This window comes from Ailuropoda melanoleuca, chromosome 11 (genome assembly GCF_002007445.2).
Source record: "Ailuropoda melanoleuca isolate Jingjing chromosome 11, ASM200744v2, whole genome shotgun sequence".
NCBI lineage: Eukaryota > Metazoa > Chordata > Mammalia > Carnivora > Ursidae > Ailuropoda > Ailuropoda melanoleuca.
Genome location: NC_048228.1, coordinates 34,535,897 through 34,546,873, shown reverse-complemented (window position 1 = coordinate 34,546,873; position 10,977 = coordinate 34,535,897). Strand labels below are relative to the sequence as shown.

At 37.0% G+C, this 10,977-nt stretch overlaps 1 protein-coding gene across 10 annotated transcripts in view; it reads left to right on the top strand.

Annotated features, from left to right (window-relative positions):
• Positions 1 to 10,845: 10,845 nt before the first annotated feature.
• The window catches only part of PDLIM5 (PDZ and LIM domain 5), a 201,768-nt gene continuing 201,636 nt past the window's right edge, over positions 10,846 to 10,977 (top strand). For all 10 annotated transcript variants that reach the window (XM_034671494.1, XM_034671493.1, XM_034671492.1 and 7 more), the window contains exon 1: positions 10,846 to 10,956. The gene's annotated coding sequence lies outside the window, so the exon portion shown is untranslated. The remainder of the gene's footprint in view (positions 10,957 to 10,977) is intronic.

The following is a 10,977-nucleotide window of genomic DNA, read 5'->3' as shown; positions in this document are numbered from 1 at the left end:
TGAAGGCAGACGCTTAACCAACTGAGCCACCCAGGTGCCCAGATGTCATTATTTCTGAGATGTTTCTGATACCTAAATGCTACAGCAAGGAAATTCCTCAGCATTCCCCCTATTTTGTCACTACATGGTCTGCTAGCCAACCATCTTGAAACAGACCAGCAGAGAAGGAAACGGCTCTTCGCAAACGCCAGAATCAGGATGTGCTGGCAATTCATGAGGGTACAATGAAATGCTCTCCCATTTTATTCTTTTGGTTGGAATTCATATAATCAACAAGCTGGTTGATTGAGTCCAATTATTATGGATATGGTTGGGTTAGAAATTAAGTCAGTCAGAACAAATGAAGGCATGAAACTTCATGAAGTCTGCCCCTGTTGACTAACGCCTCTTACTACTCTTTTGTTACCTCATATGCAAGAGAGCTACTGAAACAGAATTCTAATCATATAATCTGAGAAGTCTTGAAATTGTTTCACTTCTCATTTCTTTGATAGAGAAAAGATAATATAGCAATAAATTGGTAGCATGTGCGTGCATAAAAGAGAAACAAATCTATTTTGTTAATTTTATAAACAATAGAATCAACAAGCTTGGAAAAGGATGAAAAAAATTTTCTTCTTGTGTCCAGGTTGGAAATCTAAACAAGAACTTTGATTCTTTAGGAAGGCATTTCATAGAGTTTGGTTAATAGGCTAGTCTCTTTTAGCAATCCCAGAAAAAAAACAAGAGTCCTTTCGCTGAAATCTGCAAAAACAGGACCAAAAATTGTATTTTGTGTTTTGCCAGTATTCCAATCTAAATGACCTGAGCGATGGTAGATAACATGCCCAGGAGTCGATGGTTTCCAAATATATTTCTTCCTAAACATCAGCATGGGGCCTGGGCATTTCCCTCAAAAAAGGAAGACATTAATTTAAAAGCTACGTTGGTAGGTAAACTACAATATTAGAAATCTAATATCTTCATAGTGGAGTGTTTTACTAATAGAAAAATAAGGAAATTAGGGGCTTCAACAAGGAAGAGCTTGACACTAAGCTCTTGTTAGTGTTCTCCACCTGTGGCCTGAGAACAGTAGTTATGAGATCCTATGTCACCTACTGAAGTGAGCACCCCATGATTATCTGGTTATCCCTACTGAACGAGGGTCTCCTTAACTTCTTCCACCTCTTTTTACTCTGATTCTACTCCAGATAAGCAAACTTCTAACCTAAATTTTATTTTTCAATTGGACTTCCCTGTAAGTAAAATGATCTGAATATTCCAGATTTCTTCACAAGTATCCTTTTTTAAATTTAATAAACTTCTTGGGTTTCTCATCAACTTCTGCTGAGCTTTATTTTTGGCATGATGAGTCCCTGAGAGCCTGCCTGTTCTGTAGTTGTACCAATAAAAATGAATTTCTGATTATGCTTGGTTTTAATTGATAGAGACTTCATAAAGACTTACTTGTCCTGAGAGTTTCAATCTGAGAAAAATCTGCCCAGTGTTCTCTTTTTAACCAACTCTTCAGGTGCAACACGACTGAACTAAAAACCACAATCCTTCATTTAAACTGAGTCATAGGGGCGCCTGGGTGGTTCAGTCGTTGAGCGTCTGCCTTCAGCTCAGGGCCTGATCCCAGGGTCCTGGGATCGAGCCCCACATCGAGCCCCACATCGAGCCCTACATTGGGCTCCCTGCTCCACTGGAAATCTGCTTCTTCCTCTCCCACTCCCCCTGCTTGTGTTCCCTTTCTCGCTGGCTCTCTCTCTCTCTGTCAAATAAATAAATAAATAAAATCTTAAAAAAAAATAAACTGAGTCATAGTTTGTGAAATCTTGTCATGTATAAAATTTATCTTTGTTTAAATCTATGTATAAAACTTTAAAATTATTTATTAATGGTAATAATTATTGAGGCTTGATAATGGATACATTGGGAGTTCATTATAATATTCTTTCTGTAATAAAAAGTATGTTTGGGGCACCTGGGTGGCTCAGTCAGTTAAGCATCTGCCTTCAGCTCAGGTCATAATCCCAGGGTCCTAGGATGGAGACCCGCCTCAGCTCCCTGCTCAGTAGGGAGCCTGCTTCTCCCTCTGCCCCTCCTCCCACTTTCGCTCTCTCTCTCTCTCTCTCTTTATCTCTCTCTCTCAAATAAATAAATAAAATCTTTAAAAAAGTATAGGTTTGAAATTTCTTAATACAAAGTAAAGCAAAAAATAAAAAAAATCAGGAAATTTCAAAACCATCTTCAAAGAACATTCTAAAATTGAGATAATGTGATTTGTTCTCTGCCTGGATTTTCAGTGTTATTTGTCTCCACAACAAGCAAACCTGAGCTCCAGTTACTCAGGCAATGCTATCAGGTGTCCACCAGCTCTGCCTCTTGCTGTGGGCTGTTTCTTTGCCAGGAGGCACTATATTTGGATCTGTGTGTAATAGTTGATACTTTGGCTCAAGTTTTAAGAACCAACTCATTTCTTTTCTAGGAGGGGTTGATACTTGTTTGTCCCTGCTGATCATATTGAAATATCTGTGAAATAGATAAGATTTTGATTTTCATAGGGGTTATTTTTGCCCTCTTGATAAGAAGCCTACTAAAAGTTCTCCTTGTACTCCAAGGCCTCTGTCCCCTTGTATGTGATAGGATCTCTTGGTCAAAATTTTTATATGCTTCTGTCTTTGGGTCAGAAACACTTCAGTGTTAAGTACTGAAATGACAACACATTGATTTAACTGTTATATAAACATAAGTACATATTTAATAATACATTTAAAATATTATAAATTTAATAAATAATATAACATAATCAATATAAAATTCTATTAAATAGAAAAAAAGAATTTTGTCAAGGAATCTGACCAGATAGATATAAAGAAAACCAGAAATGTTTTCATCTTTTTTTCTCCTAAGGATTAAATCCTACATAGAAAGACTTACTGGCCTAATAAATTTCATTAAATACATGTTCAATTGATGTTAATTTGGGAAATGTGTCTCATTTACCTCAATGTGGTATTTGTTTTGCTTATTTTATCACAGTGGTTTTCTTACATTATTTTAACTGTTGTGTTGAATGTGTTTGTTTAAAAATTTATCAAAATTATCTTTTAATGTTTAAAACAGCTTATGACCACTCTATTAAGTTTGACTAAGGTGTTATCTGTATCAAGTACCTGGGTTAAATTAAAAAATAAGAGAAAATCTAGGACAAATTTGAATAATGCATTTTTCAGATTTAGTTTGGATGTTTGGCTTTGTACTGATGGAACAACCATGTATATGTTCTCATATTTTCGTTTCTAGAAGAAATTCATAGAGAAAACCAACTATTCTGTAGAGACTATAATTTGATTTTTTTTCACTCTTCTTCACATACTAAAAAATAAGTTACTATTATCAAGAGATCTCATTCCGTAGGGAAGGCTATGAATCTTAATAGAAATAACGGTTTCAGCTTAAAATATTTGAAGAAAGTATTCTTTACTATCAGGTTTAGAGCTTTAGCTCTTAATCCTGAAATTACTTTTATTATGATCACTCTTTTTACTTTATTGCCACTCCCCTAATATTCCTTGTCAGTTATGCAAAAACATAAAAATAGTCAATTGAATTAGAACCACATTGGGCTGAATCCGACATGGATGAAAAGAAAATTTCAGAGATATAAACTTCCATAATATACTGTGTAAAAGCAGCCACATTTCAGTTATATACATGTACTCTATAGTCAAATTGTTAAGGTTCAAAACCTGGTTCTGCCTATACTAGCCAGCTGTACAAACATGAGTAAGTTATATTAACTCTGTTCTTTCATTGCCATATTGGAAAATAATAGTACCTAGCTCCTACAGTTCCTAGGAGGATGAAATAAATCAATACTATAAAGAATTGAGAAGAATATCTAGCTAGTAATGGCTATTATTCAAAATTTCAGTTTGTTCCAAAGATATTTGTTACGTGTATATGTGAATTTCTGTAGCAATATATGTGTGTATAACAGTGTTATGTGTATTGGCATGTGCTAAAAATGCTACTCCTGATGTTCACTTCATTGTAAAAGTAAAATGTTTTCATAGAAAATTTGGGAAGTACAAAAAGCACATAGAAGCATAATAAAATTATACCACATTTCATCCTCCCAAGGCAGCTATTGATAATATTTATAGCTACACTTTTTCCATGAATTTTTAAATGTAAGTTTTAGTGTCTAAATAATATTTAAATGGAAAAAGGTGGATTTGTTATTTATACATAGCACACTGCAGTTATTTTGTTAAAGCTTTTAAATTCTGAGAAGAAGCAGGCATCAAGCTTTTGGCTAAAGTATAGTTTAAAAATATTTTGTCATGTGAAATAATCAGATTAGGAAAATATTGAAAGATTCCAGGTTCATATCTCATAGATTTAAAAAAATGTCTTTCTTACTTTCTTCATCAGTTAACTTCTACACAGCTGGCAGAAAGCGGCTTTGAGGAATTTCCCGGAATAATTTTATTCTGAAATTAAATGCCAATAGGTCTATGCATATTACACAGATTGGCAGAATTTGATATGATGTGTAAATTGGATATTATTAGTAGAATTCAGTTTAGTTTTTGTATATGTTATTGATCCGTATTCATTCCTTCATATTATTCCTTATCCTAAAACAATTCTATGCCTTAATTAGATTTTTGATGAGTTGATTCATCATTCTTTGTACTACATCCCTTTACATTTTGGCTAGGAATGGCATGCTTTCCTGCATTCCACTGTGACTACACATGTGGATACCTTCCAATGAAAATATTAGTTTCCTTGCTTTTCCCAGAGTACGTAAACGGATTTTAAAAACACTTAGTAGAGGTACTGTCTTTTGGGTGGAGAGATTTTACTGTAAATAAAGCATGTTAAGATTAGATTTCCCCAAGGAACTTTCCAACCCAAAATACCACTTGTTTAAATGCCCTTATTTGTACACTAGCCTTGTTAATAATTATGTCTTCATAGCTCCACCATTGCTGGAGAGATACAAGGAAAAGCATGAGAAATTCTAAACACAGACAATGTGAAAGACTACCTAGAGAATCAGAAGCGATTACGTTAGTAGTTTGGGACAAAACCATAAATTAAAGAAACTGATATTTAAAAAACAATTTAAAATTAATTTGGGGCTATTAAAATTTATATTATATAAATATATAATATAAAATTTATATTATCGTGAAGTTAGTCAATTAATGTGCTTTTTAAAAACAAGTCTCAGGGGCGCCTGGGTGGCACAGAGGTTAAGCGTCTGCCTTCGGCTCAGGGCGTGATCCCGGCGTTATGGGATCAAGCCACATCAGGCTCCTCCGCTATGAGCCTGATTCTTCCTCTCCCACTCCCCCTGCTTGTGTTCCCTCTCTCCCTGGCTGTCTCTATCTCTGTCGAATGAATAAATAAAATCTTTAAAAAAATAAAAAAATAAAAAATAAAAACAAGTCTCTGTTGTTTTATTCTCATTATAGGTGTAATAAATATGCTCTACAATTTGAAATATAGAAAATTGGGGCACCTGGTTTGCTTAGTCATTAAGCGTCTGCCTTGGGCTCAGGGCGTGATCCCAGCGTTCTGGGATCGAGCCCCGCATCAGGCTCCTCAGCTGGGAGCCTGTTTCTTCCTCTCCCACTCCCCCTGCTTGTGTTCCCTCTCTCGCTGGCTGTCTCTCTCTGTCAAATAAATAAATAAAATCTTTAAAAAATATATATAGAAAATTATAAAGTAAAAAATCAACAGTTTCACAATCCTACCTCCCAAAGATAACTCTGGTTAATTGTTTACCCTATATAAATAGACAACATCTAGATTTAAGATGTATTTTATTTGTGATTCAGAATAATCACCTTTGCTAGCTCTTTTAAAAATTGGTCAAAAGTTGACAATGTGGAAAGAAAGCACCTATTTCCAGATTTTAAGTGATGGCGGGTCATACCACACTGTAATCTAATGGAAATGCTTCTAAAAATCCTAAAATGACCAAAAAGTCATCAGTTTAAAAAAAATCACAAAAAGCAAAAATCATAATATTTTTTTTAAAAAGTGACTTTACTTTTAAAATCACATATCAACAGAGTTTAGGGCATGATAGATGCTCAATAAATAAGTGTGCATAACATTCTACTGGCTTATGTGACAATAGTGATGATACAAAGAATCACCAATAAGGTATCAGTCAGGGTTTTTAGAGGAAACAGATGGTATGCTGGGAGGTGCCTAACTGACATACAGTAGCCTGTTAGTATCAGGTGGATAGCAAAGTGACCAATATTGAAAATGTTTTAGTAAAGGAACCCTGCACAGAGGCGTGGGCAGATCTTTCTAACGAGCTCTCACAGTATACATCTACATCTCGCTTCACAATTTCCTAAGTTCATTTAGCTCAAATGTAGGAGACTTCCTGATCATCCTGATTGACAGCTGCAAGTTTTTTGTTTTTTATTTGTCTTTTCTTGTTTTCCTCACACACTGCCTCTCAACTGTTTTTACATCAAGGCAAGCTTAGAAACCAAGGAAAATGGATAAGCCTTCTTCCCAGCCTGCACTACCTCCCAGGCTAAGAAGATTAATTTCTTGGCATAACCAACTAATTGGGAAGTTGTGTCCCAGGCCTATTTCTCATTTTCTTGACTTTCTTCAAATAACATTTTTCTTTATATGTCAAGCTTTTTCGATTATGTTCTGTTTCTGTCTCCTCTCCAAAATCACATATTCTCTATCCTTTCCATCACCAACCAGATGCCTCAAAGAAATGACTTTGAGTAAAGCATCAGACTGGTTAAACCTTGATCTTATCATGAGGAATATTCCTCCTCTTCTGAAATCTGAAATTTGGAGCTCTTGGGTACTTTTTTCAGTGCCCTTACGATCTACCCTTTTTACTCATACCCCTCATTTACTAAATTGGCTTTTTTTTTTTCCTACTAGAAACTGCCAGGGAAATGCATTGTCCCTTCAAAAATGTCTCCTCTCTCTTCAATATTAGTTATTAATACCACTCCCCAAAACCAGACTTCAAATCTTGAAGCAGTTTTTAAAAGTTTAAACTTTTTAACTTCCTTGATCACTTATTTACTCAATTACATAGGCTTCATGGATCTGCTCCAGAGCCTTTCCCATCCATTTCCTTCTTTCCACCCTCTCACTGCTTCTTTAGTGCTTCGCCCTCTTCCCAGCATTCTCTCCATTCTGGATTTTATTTTATTTATTTATTTTTTTAGAGGGGGAGAGGGGCAGGGAGAGGGAGAGAGAGAGAATCTTAAGCAGGTTCCATGCCCGGCACAGAGCCTGACAGGAGGCTCGATCTCATGAGCCTGGAGATCATGCCCTGAGCCAAAATCAAGAGTCCAATGCTTTACCTCCTGAGCCACCCAAGCGCCCCCACCATTCTGGATTTTAAACATTAAATATTCATACCTATGAGTGGTTTGTTTGCCTTTTGGGATTAGGACTTAAAAAATAAACTGAATTAGAGTAATGTAGGAACTTTTTAAAGCCTGGCACTTTACAGTTTATTGGGTGCAACCGTAAGAACTTGTCACTGCCATGCCATCTCGTAATTAAAAGTTTCTGTTATTTTTGAAGTACTGCAAGAGAATTCTGAGTCATACATTGGATAATAAAATGTTAGAGCAAACATTTATTCACTTGGGTAAATACTGTGTTTAGATGGAATATTCTTTAAAACTTTTCCTGCTAAATTAATCTTTTGATCTACTTCTTTTTCTCTTGTGCACTGGTTATGATAAAGTGAAACTTTAAATATAGTTTCCTTTGTGGTGAGTTCCTTTGCTTAGCCTGCAGAGTTAACAAGGCTGAGGACACTGGTCTGATTTCCCAATGGATCAGTTATCATCCTGTTAGTAGTCTGTAGTCACAGACTGTCCTTCAAATCATGGCCAACCATTTCATAAATGTTAATCATGAATAAGACAGAGAAGGGGAATCAGAACCTCTTGGGAGCAAATCATTCTGAAACAAGTTAAGGCACATTCTTCACCAGAAATGGTTCAGGAATTTTGTCCTGTTTCATATACAAGTAACATACATACTCATAATAATATATAAGTATTTATTTTCCATAATTTGTTGCAGATTGCATCTCTCTGGCTCGCAACAGTGTTAGCTGCATAGTTTTCCATTTTCTTTTTCTGGTCGTTAAGCTGGATGGCTTATTGAATTTACTGGAAGCAGTGTGTTGAGATGAAAAGGACATGGTTTTTGGAGTCAGATCTTGTGATCTACTTCGGTCACTCATTAGTTGTGTGCCCTTGGTTAAGTTTCTTAATCTCCACGTTTGTTTCTTCTGAAAAAATACCTACTCTATATGGTTGTAAGAATTTAAAAAGATAATGTACATAAGTCACCAAGACCATAGTATATACTGAATACTCAAGTTCCCTACTTGTCTGTGTGATATGTAAATAAATGTAATTGATTGGTTTGGAAAGTTTCATATGGCTACCATTTATTCAACATCTGCTTGGTGTCAAGCATGCTGCCAGGTGCTTTATATATATTATCTCTACTCTTCACAATACCCTCAAAAAGTTATTTATAATTATTTCCTTAAGGATGAGGGAACTGAGATAAGTTGCTGCTGTCTGGGATGCATGGTTCTCACCTAAGCACATTATACAGTTAATTGGGGATAAAGGTGTATTTCTAGGGCAGAGGTTTTTAAGCATTGTAGTTTAATAATTACGTGGAGTCGGGGAGGAAGTGTTTTTTTAAAAAGGCAGAGTCCTGTGGCCCACCTGCAAGGATCCTGGGCCTGGGTAGGGCCCAGGAAAATGCAATTTTAACAAGCTGCCTATGTTTTAACAAGCTGCAGCTGTTTGTTTGGAGGACACTTAGATAAATGTATCTGCATCATACCTTAATTTGTTTTTTTTATTCTTACCCCTCTTTAAACTGCGAGAGGAGGATTCAGAGGCAGGTAGCTTCTCTAGGCTAAAATTGGAATTTGCTCAGTAAGCTACACTCCTCTTACTCTCAACTCTTCAAGGTGCTTACACTCTGGTGATATCTCCACATACTACCTGTAATTCTTGATGTCTTCATCAACCTTGTTGATCTAGGTTCATTTTAACTGCATCAGCAGTAAACATGAAGAGGAGCAGAGATGGGACCCTTACAGGGTAACTCTAGCCATTGCCCTGTGGAACTGTCACAAACCATAATTTCTTTCAACCTCGATTTTCTTAACTATAAATGGAGATGACATTCATGTTATAAAGTTATTGTAAGGATTGCCACGCTGTCGGGCACTTGGTAGGTATTTGCAAATGTCAGTGTTATTATTTATTTAATTTGAGGTTAGGTGTCAAACATGATCACGTATATTAATATTAATTATTCTAATATATTAATATTAATTATGCTAATACATTAATATTAATAATACATAAGCATATATTAAAGTGCTCCAGGGCGCCTGGCTGGCTCTGTTGGTGGAGTGCGGGACTCTCAGGGTTGTGGGTTCCTGCCCCACGCTGGGCGCAGAGATTACTTAAAAAAAAAAACTTAAAAAAAAATAAAGTACTCCAAAAACCAGCTTTCACACTAGGAAACTTTTCCTTCCAACATAATCTTTTGGAGAATGTGATGAATGTTATGGAGCAGTACCATCCAATGAAAATATAGTGCTAGTCACATAGGTAATTTTAAATATCTTAGTATGCACATAAAAAAGAAAACGGATGAAATTAATTTTAATAATATATTTTATTCAATTATAAAAATCTTATTCCAACATGTAATCAATATAAAATTATTAATGAGGTATTTTACTGACTTTGAAATTCAGCGTGCTTTTTTGAACTTCTATTATATCTCAATTTAGGTACTAAGTTTTCAATGGTGAAGTGAAATCTAGTCCTACCCAAACAATAAAGCTGTGTTTAACACAAATGTTACCCTGCTTCAGTTTTTAAATGTCAATTAAAATTATATAAAACAAAAAATTCAGTGCCTTAGTCGCAGTTGCCGTATTTCAAATGATCAACAGCCACAGGTGGCTAGTGGCTACCATTTTGGTCAGAGCGGTATTGGACCCTCTCCTCTAGAACGCTGTAGTACATCAAGGCGATTCGTGGACCCCATGAAGTTCATCCTTGCTTTACATGCCCCTTGGTTAAAGATTGTCCTTTTCACTTTTTATAACCCAGTTCAGTTTTAAAAAATCAACAAGTTACTTTCCATATATTCTTTGCACATTATTTGTTTGCTTATGAATAAATCCCTTGGGATAAATCCAACAGCTTTACAGAAACTGTAAAGTGGGCTACTGGCTTAGTTGGACTTAGAAAATAATGAGGATAATCTGGTTGAACGGCTTTTGGCCCTTGCTCTCTCTCAGTGTCTTCTGGTTTGATCACAGAATTTGACTTCTTGATGTTAGGATTCCCGACTTTCACCTTCCTGACAAGCAAACTTCAGGGTCTGCACTTCTTAGGGCACATAAAGCTCTCTCCAAAAACCAGGCGGTAGTCGCTGAACTTGCATAACTAGGGATTTATCCAAAGCCCTCTTCTATTTTTAGCCAGAACAACTGCTTGCCAACTCAAAGTTTCTGGAGAGAAATGCATCCATTACAAAACAGAAACGCGGAGCATACCTTTGCCAGGTACTGCTCGAAATCCCCTGACTACTTCCACCGAAACTCGGTAGCTCAATTGTTTTCTGGCGCTGGCTTCAGCTCGCCTCAGCAAGCCCGCGCGCCTGACTCCTGCGTACCCTACTCCGCCCGCTCCGGGCAGCCCTGCCCGGCCGGGGGCGTGGCCGGGAGCGGGGGGGGGCGTGCCTCCGCCTGGGGGCGGGCCTCCGCCTGGGGGCGGGGGCGGGGAGTGCAGGGAGGCGGAAGTTCCCGCGGGCGGTGGGGACGGCGCACGCACCCGGAGTCAACTTGTCAGCTCTCGTCTGAGGCGGAGGCAGCGCCGCGCCGGACTGGAGGTGAGTGGCGGCCGGGAGGGG